Here is a 16,690-nt window from a genome sequence, read left to right on the forward strand (position 1 = left end):
TGCAGACCAGCTCAGGTTCAGGCAACTTACTGAACTTCTCTGGCATCTAGTAGGTTACAATTATGCCTTTTCCAACAAGATCTAAACCCAAACATCAGAAAAGGGCCCCCTTTGAAGTTTGTCCTGCTTGAGTACTTTCCTGCCGCCCTAGCGAAACATATAGAGTTTTCTTAAAGCCTAAAGTTTCTCTTGTATCAAAATTTCACCATTCCTTATACTAAACTTTCCCCATTTAAATCACTGTGTCGTTTCTTACTTTCCAGATCAGACCCAGATGGATACATGTACATTTTGGTACACATTTAAAATGGATATAATTTATAACTTATAATACCCAAGCTCCTGTCAGGTGAGCTAGATGACATCTAATGGTTTTAAGAAAAACAAGTATTTTCGGAAATAAAAATTTTAAATTATGTAAGCTCATGTAGAATATTTCAATATACTTTGAACATAGCAAGGAGAATTCATCAAATTTTTAATTATGCAAATAGACATTATCATACCAGAAAATTTATTATTTGCCTAAAACTGGTAAAAGAACTAGGAAGAATAATTCCTGAATTCAGATGAATTTTAGAAAATAACATGCCCTTTTTTTGGTTCCCATTTACAAAATGGCAGTACAATCAAGATAGTCTCCCTTTAGCTAAACTTTTTCTTGACAGAACCTATGGTTTACCAATTTACTTCTCCCCAAGATTATTAAATCTAAAATAGAAATAATTCACTTTGTTGTAATTCATTTTCCTGTGGTCAGAAAATATTTGGCAGCAGAGGCTCTGTAGTTGACTTCTCTTGGGCTGAACTACACTTTACACCAAATTAACATTTCACATAACTGTATACACTTTTTACTCACAATATAATTATTTGGCACCACCATGAGCAAACCTCTGAGTGAAATACAAAGATGAACTAATCATAGTGGAAGGGAAAACGCTGTTAAAACAAAGAGATAAATGCAAATCCTCTGCATTCTAAGAAAGGGAACAAGTATCTCAGGAAAGACTGAAAGTTCTCTCAGCGTTGACAGTGCAAAAGTAATGTGATGGAAATAGGCCGAGGAGGTGGAGGGAGAAAACAGAATTCAAAGAGAATATAGAAGCAGGAACCTTTTCATCTTGCATGATAGAAGTTGAAGTAAACAAGTAGACAGAAGACCAGAAACCGCTTCTCTGGAGACATGGGACAGCAACAGAGAAAACACTAATATTTGGGGAGTCCCTACCCTGTACTTGGGCTTCCCTTGTGGCTCAGGTGGGAAAGAATCTGCCCGCAATGCGGGAGACCTGGGTTCAATCCCTGGGTTGGGAAGATCCCTTGGAGAAGGGAAAGGCTACCCACTCCAGTATTCCGGCCTGGAGAATTCTAGGGACTGTACAGTCCATGGGGTTGCAAAGACTTGGACACGAGAGAGCAACTTCCACTTTCACTTTCAGCCTGTACTTGTCAGGAAATAGGACATCAGAAAGCTCAGTGGCTCAAAGTAGACAGAAGTTTATTTGTCTTTCATGAAAGGGGAGGCATTAAAGGCATTTAGGATGGTCAGCTGTTCTGACCACATGATCAACAGTGGGGAAATTAGCCAAGATGGCGTGTTCAGGCTCTCTCGCCCCAAGTTTTGTAAATAAAAAACTTGAAGTGAGATCATTTGTAGCCCTGCACACGACTACCTTGTGCTGCGCAGATATATGAGCTCCACCAGTAAAGTGGCAGGAATTACTGCTGCGCCATGGCTGTGTCTGTTGGGTCAGGCACAAGCGGAAAGAATATAGTGTGAATACTGCCAGGGCTGCTGCATCAGCCAAGAGAGAACATTGTGTTATGGCTGTTGTGTCAGCCAGGAGAGCGGCTGTGTTATGTTATGTCTGCTGCTACAGCTGCTGTGCCAGCCAGAAGAGAATAAACACCTCTGCAATCCCTGCGGTTCTCACATCTTCTTTCATCCTCCAAGCTCGCACCTTGCCCACCCTGGGTTCAGCAAACAGTGCAGACAGTGTGAGCAGCAAGACATCTGGCACTGTGAACAGGATGAAGAGCAGCACTTCAACCAAAAACCAGATTCCTTCTTCCTTGTTGCTTCAGCATCCCACACGATGCTGTCCTCCTAAACATGGTGGAAATTCGCTCACCAGCACTATGTCTGCATTTCAGCCCTGATTCTGGAGATAAAGGAAGCGAAGAGCAAGCAGCTTCTTACTCCCCATCCCTTCCCACGTTTCAGTTCAGTCTCTCAGTCGTGTCCTACTCTTTGCGACCCCATAAATCACAGCACACCAGGACTCCCTGTCCATCACCAACTTCCGGAGTTCACTCAGACTCACATCCATCGAGTCAGTGATGCCATCCAGCCATCTCATCCTTTGTCGTCCCCTTCTCCCCCTGCCCCCAATCCCTCCCAGCATCAGGGTCTTTTCCAATGAGTCAACTCTTCGCATGAGGTGGCCAAAGTATTGGAGTTTCAGCCTCAGCATCAGTCCCTCCAATGAACACCCAGGGCTGATCTCCTTTAGGATGGACTGGTTGGATCTCCTTGCAGTCCAAGGGACTCTCAAGAGTCTCCTCCAACACCACAATTCAAAAGCATCAATTCTTCAGCGCTCAGCTTTCTTCACAGTCCAACTCTCCCATTGTTTACTGAGATATAATTAACACATACTACTGTGTAGGTTTAAAGTGTACAGCATAATGATTTGATTTATATACATCACCAAACGATTATCACAGTAAGTTTAATGAATATCCATCATCTCATATAGATACAAAATTAAATAGAAAAAATTTTTTCTTGTGATAAAAACCCTTATGATTTACTCCCTTAACATTTTCATATACAGCATATGTGATAGCATATAACACTTTCAATGTAACATATGTTTCATATACAATATACATTATATTTATTATGTAGTACTTTACATCCCTGTGTGTGAATGTGCTCTGTCCTGTCTGACTCCTTGTGACCCCATGGACTGTAGCCTGCCAGGCTTCTCTGTCCATGGAATTTTCCAGGCAAGAATACTGGTGCAGGTTGCCATTTCCTCCTCTTGACCCAGCGACTGAACCTGTGGCTCTAGAGTCTCCTGCAGATTCTTTACCATTGAGCCAACTGGCAAGCCCATATAACATCCCTAGTACAGATTTATCTTTTTACTAGAAGTGTGTACCTCTCGACTGCTTTCATCCAATCATCTCAATCTGATCTCTTTTTCTTTCTTAGTTTCTGAAGTATATTGATTTATTTATTTTATTTTATTTTATTTTTAAACTTTACAATATTGTATTGGTTCTGCCATATATCAAAATGAATCCGCCACAAGCATACATGTGTTCCCCATCCTGAACCCTCCTCCCTCCTCCCTCCCCATACCATCCCTCTGGGTTCTCCCAGTGCACCAGCCCCAAGCATCCAGTATTGTGCATCAAATCTGGACTGGTGACTCGTTTCATATATGATATTATACATATTTCAATGCCATTTTTCCAAATCATCCCACCCTCTCCCTCTCCCACAGAGTCCAAAAGACTGTTCTACACATCAGTGTCTCTTTTGCTGTCTCGTATACAGGGTTATCATTACCATCTTTCTAAATTCCATATATATGTGTTAGTATGCTATATTGGTGTTTTTCTTTCTGGCTTACTTCACTCTGTATAATAGGCTCCAGTTTCATCCACCTCATTAGGACTGATTCAAATGCATTCTTTTTAATGGCTGAGTAATACTCCATTGTGTATATGTACCCCTGCTTTCTTATCCATTCATCTGCTGATGGACATCTAGGTTGCTTCCATGTCCTGGCTATTATAAACAGTGCCACGATGAACATTGGGGTACACGTGTCTCTTTCAATTCGGGTTTCCTCAGTGTGTATGCCCAGCAGTGGGATTGCTGGGTCATAAGGCAGTTTTATTTCCAGTTTTTTAAGGAATCTCCAGACTGTTCTCCATAGTGGCTGTACTAGTTTACATTCCCACCAACAGTGTAAGAGGGTTCCCTTTTCTCCACACCCTCTCCAGCATTTATTACTTGTAGACTTTTGGATCGCAGCCATTCTGACTGGCGTGAAATGGTACCTCATGGTGGTTTTGATTTGCATTTCTCTGATAATGAGTGATGTTGAGCATCTTTTCATGTGTTTGTTAGCCATCTGTATGTCTTCTTTGGAGAAATGTATGTTCAGTTCTTTGGCCCATTTTTTGATTGGGTCATTTATTTTTCTGGAATTGAGCTGTAGGAGTTGCTTGTATATTTTTGAGATTAGTTGTTTGTTAGTTGCTTCATTTGCTATTATTTTCTCCCATTCTGAAGGCTGTCTTTTCACCTTGCTTAGTTTCCTTTGTTGTGCAGAAGCTTTTAAGTTTAATTAGGTCCCATTTGTTTATTTTTGCTTTTATTTCCAATATTCTGGGAGGTGGGTCATAGAGGATCCTGCTGTGATGTATGTCGGAGAGTGTTTTGCCTATGTTCTCCTCTAGGAGTTTTATAGTTTCTGGTCTTACGTTTAGATCTTTAATCCATTTTGAGTTTATTTTTGTGTATGGCATTAGAAAGTGTTCTAGTTTCATTCTTTTACAAGTGGTTGACCAGTTTTCCCAGCACCACTTGTTAAAGAGATTGTCTTTAATCCATTGTATATTCTTGCCTCCTTTGTCAAAGATAAGGTGTCCATATGTGCATGGATTAATCTCCGGCCTTTCTATTTTGTTCCATTGATCTATATTTTTGTCTTTGTGCCAGTACCATACTGTTTTGATGACTGTGGCTTTGTAGTGGAGCCTGAAGTCAGGCAGGTTGATTCCTCCAGTTCCATTCTTCTTTCTCAAGATTGCTTTGGCTATTCGAGGTTTTTTGTGTTTCCATACAAATTGTGAAATTATTTGTTCTAGCTCTGTGAAGAATATTGTTAGTAGCTTGATAGGGATTGCATTGAATCTATAGATTGCTCTGGGTAGTATACTCATTTTCACTATATTGATTCTTCCAATCCATGAACATGGTATATTTCTCCATCTATTAGTATCCTCTTTGATTTCTTTCACCAGTGTTATAGTTTTCTATATATAGATCTTTAGTTTCTTTAGGTAGATATATTCCTAAGTATTTTATTCTTTCCATTGCAATGGTGAATGGAATTGTTTCCTTAATTTCTCTTTCTGTTTTCTCATTATTAGTGTATAGGAATGCAAGGGATTTCTGGGTGTTGATTTTATATCCTGCAACTTTACTATAATCATTGATTAGTTCTAATAATTTTCTGGTAGAGTCTTTAGGGTTTTCTATGTAGAGGATCATGTCATCTGCAAACAGTGAGAGGTTTACTTTGTCTTTTCCAATTTGGATTCCTTTTATTTCTTTTTCTGCTCTGATTGCTGTGGCCGAAACTTCCAAAACTATGTTGAATAGTAATGGCAAAAGTAGGCACCCTTGTTTTGTTCCTGACTTTAGAGGAAATGCTTTCAATTTTTCACCATTGAGGATAATGTTTGCTGTGGGTTTGTCATATATAGCTTTTATTATGTTGAGGTATGTTCCTTCTATTCCTGCTTTCTGAAAAGTTCTTACCATAAATGGATGTTGACTTTTGTCAAAGGCTTTCTCTGCATCTATTGAGATAATCACATAGTTTTTATTTTTCAATTTGTTAATGTGGTGTATTACATTGATTGATTTGCGGATATTGAAGAATCCTTGCATCCCTGGGATAAAGCCCACTTGGTCATGGTGTATGATCTTTTTAATGTGTCGTTGGATTCTGATTGCTAGAATTTGTTAAGGATTTTTGCATGAATGTTCATCAGTGATATTGGCCTGTAGTTTTCTTTTTTTGTGGCACCTTTGTCAGGTTTTGGTACTAGGGTGATGGTGGCCTCATAGAATGAGTTTGGAAGTTTACCTTCCTCTCCAATTTTCTGGAAGAGTTTGAATAGGATATGTGTTAGCTCTTCTCTAAATTTTTGGTAGAATTCAGCTGTGAAGCCATCTGGACCTGGGCTTTTGTTTGCTGGAAGATTTCTGATTACAGTTTCAATTTCTGTGCTTGTGATGGGTCTGTTAAGATTTTCTATTTCTTCCTGGTCCAGTTTTGGAAAGTTGTACTTTTCTAAGAATTTGTCCATTTCTTCTAAGTTGTCCATTTTATTGGCATATAATTGCTGATAATAGTCTCTTATGATCCTTTGTATTTCTGTGTTGTCTGTTGTGATCTCTCCATTTTCATTTCTAATTTTATTGATTTGATTTTTCTCCCTTTCTTGATGAAGTATATTGATTTAGAACAACATTATAGTACACAATATGTACCATAGTGTTCCTGTTACACAACATGATAATTTAATATTTCTAAACATTTTGGCCACCTCATGCGAAGAGTTGACTCATTGGAAAAGACTTTGATGCTGGGAGGGATTGGGGGCAGGAGGAGAAGGGGATGACAGAGGATGAGATGGCTGGATGGCATCACTGACTCGATGGACGTGAGTCTGAGTGAACTCCGGGAGTTGGTGATGGACAGGGAGGCCTGGCTGCTATGATTCATGGGGTCGCAAAGAGTCGGACATGACTGAGCAACTGAACTGAACTGAAACATTTCAAAATGATCACCATGATAAGTAGAGTTAGAAAATGTCATTATACAAAAATATAACATAGTTACTATATTCCCCCACACTATATATTTCATACAGATGGCTAATTTATTCTACAACTGAAAGTTTGTACCTTTTAAAAGTGAAAGTGAAAGTCGTTCAGCTGTGTCCAGCTCTTTGCGACCCTCTGGACTATACTGTCCATGAAATTTTCCAGGCCAGAAAACTGGAGTTGGTAGCCGTTCCCATCTCCAGGGGATCATCCCACCACAGGGATCGAACCCAGGTCTCCCACATTGCAGCTGGATTCTTTACCAACTGAGCCACCAGGGAAACCCTTGTACCTTTTAATCCCCCTCATCTGTTTATTTCCTTCCCCTACCCCTCTCCCCTCTGGTAACCACCTATTTAGTCTCTGTATCTATGACTTTGTCAAGCAGTTTCTTTTCTAAGTAACTGATTAGGAAGTTGCATTCATTAGAAAGTTGCTCCAAGATAGGTAGGCCCTAGTGAAAAGTGATGTGTCCAGCTGATATTTAAAATGATGAACCAGAAGTGGTTCTGTTTCTTAAAATCAAAGGGGCGATGGTGGTTAAAATAGAAAAACATTTAGTAATCTCTGTTATGACAACAATTTAATTGTAAATACCTCACCTGTACCATCAGACTGCAAGCAAGATTACAGTCAGCAAAATTTGTTGATATACACAGAACTTTAAATGAGATTCTTCAAGCATCAGTCTTCAAAGACCATGTTCATTAATAAAAGTTTTCAGGGAGAAAAATAACACTTCTCTATTACAAATAGCTGCATGAAGACAGAATGAATCTAGGCAGGAAAAAACAGGCAGTACTTTTTTAAAAAGAGAATAGAAATCTTTTGAAAAACGTTATTATATGTTCTTAAAAGAAACTGAAAATCAACAAAAGGTTTAGAATATAAAGCCAAGGAAATCTCCTAAGAAGTGTGTAAAGGGTTGGGTGTGTAAGAATGAAGACAGAAATATAGAAAAGGTAGACCACCAACCAATCAACAAAGAAATCCAATTATCAGACAAATTGGACTTCAATCAGAGATAAAAGTGAAGAACTATTATAGAAGAAATCATATAAGAAAATTTCTCAGACCAGAAGAACATGAGTTTATAGACTGAAAAGATTAGTCAAATATGGGAAAAATGAATAAATAGACAAAATATAGCAAACTGCAGCAACATGATATTTTAGAACATCATGGACAACAAGAGTATCCTAAAAGAGTCCAGAGGAGAGTGTAGAAAATCAGGTCAGAAGTCAGGAGGTTCTCTGACTTCTCAATAGCTACACTGCAAGTATTAGGAGAAATTCATTTAAAATGAGAGAAAAATTCCTTTAAAATGTGAGGAAAAATTATTTTTAGCCCAGCCTTCTACACACAATCAAACTAAATCACATGTAACAGTAAAGACAGTTTCAAACACGCAAAGATCCAAATTTTTACTTTCTATGCATCATTTCTCAGGCAGTTCCAAAAGGATGGGCTTTTGTAAAATGAAAATTCAAGAGAGAGGAAAACATGGATCCAAGAACCAGAGAAAGTAACAAAAGCAGGTGTGAGAGCATCCACCATGTGCTGAAGTGTGTAGCAGACCATTAAGTATCCTGTCCCATCACTAAGGCCTTACCACTTCAGCTCAGCCTGGACAACTTCCACCTGTCAGTCTGCTTCCTTAAGCCCAGGCTTTTCCAGGACGGTTTAAAGCCACTCTGATTTTCAGGGAAAATGGAGGTAAGTAACACCTCCCAGAATCTCCTGGAATCAAGATTTCCGGGAGAGATATCAATAACCTCAGATATGCAGATGACACCACCCTTATGGCAGAAAGTGAAGAACTAAAGAGCTTCTTGATGAAAGTGAAAGAGGAGAGTGAAAAAGTTGGCTTAAAGCTCAATATTCAGAAAACTAAGATCATGGCATCCAGTCCCATTACTTCATGGCAAATAGATGGGGAAACAGTGGCTGACTTTATTTTGGGGGGCTCCAAAATCACTGCAGATGGTAATTGGAGCCATGAAATTAAAAGACGTTTGCTCCTTGGAAGGAAAGGTATGACCCATCTAAACAGCATTTTGAAAAGCAGAGACATTACTTTGCTAACAAAGGTCCATCTAGTCAAGGCTATGGTTTTTCCAGTAGTCATGTATGGATGTGAGAGTTGGACTGTGAAGAAAGCTGAGTGCTGAAGAATTGATGCTTTTGAACTGTGGTGTTGGAGAAGACTCTTGAGAGTCCCGTGGACTGCAAGGAGATCCAACCAATCCATCCTAAAGGAGATCAGTCCTGGGTGTTCATTGGAGGGACTGATGTTGAAGCTGAAACTCCAATATTTGGCCACCTGATGCAGAGAGCTGACTCATTTCAAAAGACGCTGATGCTGGGAAAGATTGAGGGCAGGAGGAGAAGGGAACGACAGAGGATGAGATGGTTGGATGGCATCACTGACACAATGGACATGCATTTGGGTGCACTCCAGGAGTTGGCGATGGACAGGGAGGCCTGGTGTGCTGCGGTTCATGGGGTCACAAAGAGTTGGACACTACTGAGTGACTGAACTGAACTGAACACCTCCCAGAAGCAGCTCTCAATTAACAACTGGTGGAAGTTAGTATCACTACCCCAGCTCCCTCTCCTTTGGGTGATTCTCCTGAGGTGTGAGTTCAACTTATTTACCAGTTTCCCCTGGCATTAGGCTGCTGGCATCCTAAGTGGCTTGACACATCCCTTATTGGCTGTCTTTCCTTTCACTGCCCTACTCATCTCCTGAATAGGGTGTTTCCTAAACCTCCCAAATAAACTACTTATCCTTTCATTCTTATCTCAGGGTCTGCTTCTAGTGTAACCCAAATTAAGAATATGTAGGAGGATGGAGGGCTCTGAGAGGAAGGTCTGTATGGTCTAGAAGGGAGTAGATAAGCATCTTATATCTCTGAACATTGGAACAATGCTGGTAGACTGAAAAATCTCTTGGAGCATTTGAGAAGAATTGAAAATAGATATATAAAAAACTAAGCTAGCAAGCAAAGAACATCACTAGAGAGGGCACTAACAACACCAGAATAAAACAAAAGAAAGTTATAAAGAGAGGAACATCCTTACAGAACACTACTTGATTTATTTCAGTCATGACATTTAGAAGTTATTATTGATTTAACTGAAATTGTGCAATAACTACCCTGGAAAAAGGAGAAAATGTAGATGATTAAGCTAGAAGATGACTAAAGCTTTGTCTGTATTCAACAGACAAATGGACAGTTCATTAAAAAGTAGAAGAAGAAAAAAACAAGTTACTTAAAAATATGGTGATAAGTGCCAGGGAAAAAAAATGCTGCAAGAGGTGACAATGTTTCTCTGAGACCAGGGAAAAGGAATTGTGTGGGTTCAGTTAGCGCATCATATGCTCAATGTTCTTCTATTTTAAATTAATTTTCAGTTCAGTTCAGTCGCTCAGTCATGTCCAACTCTTTGTGACCCCATGAACCACAGCAAGCCAGGCCTCCCTGTCCATCACCAACTCCCGGAGTTCACTCAAACTCATGTCCATCGAGTCGGTGATGCCATTCAGCCATCTCATCCTCTGTCGTTCCCTTCTCCTCCTGCCCTCAATCTTTCCCAGCATCAGGGTCTTTACCAATGAGTCAGCTCTTCACATGAGGTGGCCAAAGTATCGGAGTTTCAGCCTCAGCATCAGTCCTTCCAATGAACACCCCCAGGACTGATCTCCTTTAGGATGGACTGGTTGGATCTCCTTGTAGTCCAAGGGACTCTCAAGAGTCTTCTCCAACACCACAGTTCAAAAGCATCAATTCTTCGGTGTTCAGCCTTCTTCACAGTCCAACTTTCACATCCATACATGACCACTGGAAAAACCATAGCCCTGACTAGACGGACCTTTGTTGGCAAAGTAATATTTGTGCTTTTCAATATACTATCCAGGTTGGTGATAAGTTTCCTTCCAAGGAATAAGCGTCTTTTAATTTCATGGCTGCAATCACCATCTGCAGTGATTTTGGAGCCCCAAAAAATAAAGTCTGACACTGTCTCCACTGTTTCCCCATCTATTTCCCATGAAGTGATGGGGCCAGATGCCATGATCTTTGTTTTCTGAATGTGGAGCTTTAAGCCAACTTTTCACTCTCCTCTTTCACTTTCATCAAGAGGCTTTTTAGTTCCTCTTCACTTTCTGCCATAAGGGTGGTGTCATCTGCATATCTGAGGTTATTGATATTTCCCCCGAAATAATAAGCCAAGAAATAGTTTCACTTGTAATGTGGTTTGCTATTTATAATTTTATGTTATATAATTTTTTTGTTGTTAAGTCACTAAGTCATGTCCAACTCTGCCACCCCATGAACTGCAGCACATCAGGCTTCTGGTCCTTTACTATCTCCTGGAGCTCACTCAAACTCAATATATACCTTTATATAATTTATAACTTAAATATGTAATTATAATTTTATAAAAATTAAAAACTTAAATGTGAAATTTAAATTTAAAATGAAACGAGAAACAAAAAATGTTAACAGAATTGAGTTGCTTACACCCATCTTTATTATTTCAATGTTTGTTTAATTGCACATGCATTTATTTTAGATATTGTAGAGTCAATTAAATAAAAGAAAAAAGAATGGAGAAATAATTCATATCAGTGTGAATTATAGTCTCTGCATTACACCTTCATACTCACAGAGAGTTGTATGGAAGGTAACATGAAGGACTGGAATTTAAAAGCCTCAGCTATTTCTGCTGTACAGCTAAAGAATGAAGCTTGAGTAAGATAATTCTTTATCTAAGCATGTAAATAAAACCATAAGAATACTTAGCTATTCAGTTCTAATCCACTAATATAATGATGTGGAAGTAGGAACCAGATAGTAGAAATCTTAATTTCATTGATGAAAATAAGAAAAATTATCCTTTCCTAACCCATCCCAGGATCCCACCTAATTTCTCTGTATCAGTAAAGCATTCATTCTTAAACACAGCTACAAAAATCTACCAAGGATTTCTATGTATATAGAAACTCCAGTACTTTGGCCACCTCATACAAAGAGTTGACTCATTGGAAAAAACTCTGATGCTGGGAGGGATTGGGGGCAGGAGGAGAAGGGGACAACAGAGGATGAGATAGCTGGATGGCATCACTGACTCAATGGACGTGAGTCTCAGTGACCTCCGGGAGTTGGTGATGGACAGGGAGGCCTGGCGTGCTGCGATTCATGGGGTCGCAAAGAGTCGGACACGACTGAGCGACTGAACTGAACTGAATGCATTTAGAAAGACACCAACTATCTATTTATCTAATAATCATTGAACTCATTAGTGAGTATAATTGCAAGCAATATTCAATGAAACTATATAGTATGAAATATAAACCATGTTTTTATTCTGTTGTAGAGAAAACATGTGCCATAGTAAAAAAAAAAGTGATAGAAATAATAAATGATATAAATTATAATGAAATAGAAAGTTAACTCCACCATTATGTAACAAAATAAAATAAAGACTTGGTTTTCAAATTATTACAGTACTTAATGAATGAAGACTCTTATGAGGGAGGTTTGTTGGCAAAGGAGAAACACAGGAGAATGTAATCACTCCTGCTTGTGGAAGAAGATGAGTGAGAAGCAGTGAAAGTCAGTGAGTGAAACAACAGTTGCCAGATATTTATTCACATCTAATCCCAAGGAATTGTCAGCATCTTCTCCTCCAGTGCTTACTGATGTAGGAAGCAGAGAGAACCATCGCAGGAAGACACAGACACAAACAGAATGAACGTCTGGGTTTCCTTTGCTTACAAACTTTACAGTTCCTTCTAACACAAGACTATACTGGAGTTCAATTTTTAAAAATGACATGTCTGCCCTACCCTCTCCTCATAAGGCAAAGGCAATTATTTTCCTTATCTTCTACACTTTAAAATTTTCATAATTATGTTTATTTTTAATTGATTGATGACTGATTTCTGTCACAGATCAACATGAATTAACCATAAGTATACATATGTCACCTCCCTCTTGAAACTCCCTTCCACCTCCCACCCTTTCCTACCTATCTAGGTTACTACAGAGCCCCAGTTTGAGCTCCCTGAGTCATACAGCAAATTTCCACTGGCTATCTCTTTACATATGTTAGTGTATATGCTTCCATGCTACCACCTCCATACATCTAATCCTCTCCTTCCTCTATCCTTCCTCTCCCCCACCCTGGTCCATAGGCCTGTTTTCTAATGTCTGTGCCTCCATTGCAGCCCTGAAAATAGGCTCATCAGTACCACCTTTATAGATTCCATATATATGCATTAATATATATGGAGCTTCCCTGGTGGCTCAGCTGATGAAGACTGACTGCAGTGTGGGAGACCTGGGTTCGATCCCTGGGTTGGGAAGATCCCCTGAAGAATGGAAAGTCTACCCACTCCAGTATTCTGGCCTGGAGAATTGTACAGACCCCCTGTACAGTCCATGGGGTCACAAAGAATCAGACATGACTGAGTGACTTTCACTTCTGACTTACTTCACTCCTTGTAATAGGGTCTAGGTTCATCCACCTCATTAGAACTGACTCAAATGTGTTCCTTTTATGGCTGAGTAGTATTCCATTGTATATATGTACCACAGTTTCTTTATCCATTCATTTGTTGATGGCCATCTAGGTTACTTCATGTCCTAGCCATCATAAATAGTACTGCAATGAACAATGGGATAAATGTGTCTTTTTCAGTTTTGGTTTCCTCAAGGGTATATGCCTAGAAGTGGTATTGCTAGGTTGTATGGTGGTTTTATTCCCAGTTTTTAAAGGAATCTCCACACTGTCTTCCATAGTGGCTATATCAATTTACATTCCCACCAGCTTTGCAAGATTGTTCCCTTTTCTCCACAACTTTCCAGCACTTATTGTTAGTGGATTTTTTGATGATGGCCATTCTGATCACTGTGAGGTGATATATCATTGTAGTTTTGATTTGCATTTCTCTAATAATGAGCACTGTTGAGCTTCTCTTCATAAGATTATTAGCCATCCATATGTCTTCTTTGGAAGAAGGTCTGTTAAGGTCTTTTGCCCACTGATTGATTGAATTGTTTGTTTTTCTGGTACTGAGTTATATGAGCTGCTTGTATATTTTAGAGATCAATCCTTTGTCAGTTGTTTCATTTACTACTATTTTGTCCCATTCTGAGGGTTGCCTTTTCACCTTGTTTATAGTTTCATTTGCTGTGCAAAAGCTCTTAAGTTTAATTAAGATCCCACTTGTTTATTTTTGTTTTTATTTCCATTATTCTAGGAGGTGGGTCATAGAGGACCTTGCTATGATTTATGTCATACAGTGTTGTCTCTACATTTTCTTCTAAGAGTTTTATGGTTTCTAGTCTTACATTTAGGTCTTTAATCCATTTCAAGTTTATCTTGATGTATGGTGTTAAAAGGGCTTCCCTGGTGGTTCAGACAGTAAAGAATCCACCTGCAATGTGGGACACCTGGGTTTGATCCCTGGGTTTGGAAGATCCAGGGCCTGGCAACCCACTCCAGTATTCTTGCCTGGAGAATCCTCATGGACAGAGGAGCCTGGCAGGCTACAGTCCATGGGGTCACAAAGAGTCAGGCATGACTGAGCGACTAAGCACAGCACAATACAGCATAGTATGGTGTTAGGAAGTATTCTAATTTCATTCTTTTACACAGAGTTGTCCAGTTCTCCCAGCACCACCTATTGAAAATACTATCTTTATCCCACTGTATATTCTTGACTCCTTCATCAAAGATAAGGTGCCCATAGGTGTGTGGGTTTATCTCTGGGCTTATAAATCCCAGGGTTTATCTCTGGGCTTTCTATTTTTTTCCATTGGTCTATACTTCTCTTTTTGTGCCAGTACCATACGGTCTTGATGACCGTAGCTTTGTAGTATAGTCTGAAATTAGATAAGTTGATTCTTCTAGCTCCATTCTTCTTTCTCAAGATTGCTTTGAATATTTGGGGTCCTTTATGTTTCCATATGAATTGTGAAATTTTTGTTCAAATTCTGTGAAAACTGCCATGGGTAATTTGATAGGGATTGCACTGAATCTGTAGATTGCATTTGGTAGTATAGTCATTTTTACAATATTGATTCTCCCATCCCAGGAACATGGAACATCCCTCCATCTGTTTATGTCCTTTTTGATTTCTTTCATCAGTGTCTTATAGTTTTCTGTATATAGTTCTTTTGTCTTCCTGCTGCTGCATCACTTCAGTCGTGTCCGACTCTGTGTGACCCCATAGACAGCAGCCCACCAGGCTTCCCATCCCTGGGATTCTAGTTAGGTTTATTCCTAGGTATTTAGTGTTTTTGTTGGAATGGTAAATGAGATTGATTGCTTAATTTCTCTTTCTGGTATTTATTTGTTAGTATATAGGAATACAAGAGATTTCTACATATTGATTTTGTGTCCTGTGACTTTACTAAATTCACTGATTAGCTCTAGTGATTTTCTGATAGTATCTTTAGATACATGATAGTACATGATACTAGCCTACCAGGCTTCTCCATCCGTGGGATATTCCAGGCTAGAGTACCAAAGTGGGTTGCCATCTCCTTCTCCAGGGGATCTTCCTGACCCAAGGATCAAACCCAAGTGGTCTGCATTGCGGGAAGACGCTTTATCCTCTGAGCCACCAGAGAAGCCCGTACAGTATCATGTCATCTGCAAATAGTGAGAATTTTACTTCTTCCTTTCAAATCTAGATTCCTTTTATTCCTTTTTCTTCTCTACTTGTCATAGCTAGGATTTCTAAAACTTTGTTGAATAATAAAAGCAAGAGTGGAAACCCTTGTCTTGTTACTGACCTTAGAGAGGTTGCTTTCAGTTTCTCACCATTGAGAATATTTGCTGTGGGTTTGTTGTATATGGCCTTTATTATGTTCCTTCTATGCTGATTTTTGAAGTTTTTATCATATATGGGTGCTGAATTTTGTCAAAAGCTTTTTCTGCATCTATTGAGATTTTTATATGGTTTTTATCTTTCAACTTGCTAATATGGTGTATCACATTGATTTATTTGTGTATATTGAAAAATCCTTCTGTCACTGGCATAAACTTGATCATGGTGTATGATCTTTTTAATGGGCTGTTGAATTCTGTTTGCTAGAATTTTGTTGAGGATTTTTTAATCTATGTTCATCAGTGATACTGGCCTGTAATTTTCTTTTGTGTGATGTCTTTGTCTGGCTTTGGTATCAGGGTGATTGTGGCCTCATAGAATGAGCTTTAAAGTGTTCTTTCCTCTGCAATACTTTGGAAGAGTTTCAGGATATGCTAGCTCTTCTCTAAATGTTTGATAGAATTTACCTGTGAAGCTATCTTACACTGGACTTTTGTTTTGGGGGAGATTTTTGTTTATTACAGTTTTGATTTCAGTGTTGGCAGTTGGCTTGTTCATAATTTCTATTTTTTCCTTGCTCAGTCTTAGAAGGTTAAACTTTTTAAGAATCTGTCCATTTCCTCTATGTTGTCTATTTCCTCTATGTTGTCCATTTCCTCTATGTTGTCAATTTTGTTGTTTATTTTATTAGCATCTAGTTGCTTTTAATAGTTTCTCAACATCCTTTGTATTTTTATATTGTCTGTTGCAACCTCTCCTTTTTCATTCTTAATTTTTTTTTATTTGATTTTTTTTCCCCTACCCCCCTCCTTTTTCTTTGGATGACTCTGGCTAATGGTCTGTCAATTTTGCTTATCTTTTCAAAAAACCAGCTTTTAGTTTTATTAACCTTTCAGTTATTTCTGCTCTGACCTTTATGATTTCTTTCCTTCCACTAACTTTGAGGTTTTTTCTGTTCTTCTTTTTCCAGCTGTTTTAGATGTAGAGTTAGGTTGTCTATTCAATGTTTTTCTTGTTTCCTGAGGTAGGATTGTATTGTTACAAACTTCCCTCTTAGAATTGCTTTTGCTGCATCCCATAGGTTTTGGATCATTGTGTTTTCACTGTCATTTGTTCCTAGGAATCTTTATTTTTATTTCCCTTCTTATTTCTTCAGTAACCTGTTTGTTACTTAGAAATGTATTCTTTAATCTCCATGTGAT

This window comes from Bubalus bubalis, chromosome 5 (assembly GCF_019923935.1).
Source record: "Bubalus bubalis isolate 160015118507 breed Murrah chromosome 5, NDDB_SH_1, whole genome shotgun sequence".
NCBI classification, from domain to species: Eukaryota; Metazoa; Chordata; class Mammalia; order Artiodactyla; family Bovidae; genus Bubalus; species Bubalus bubalis.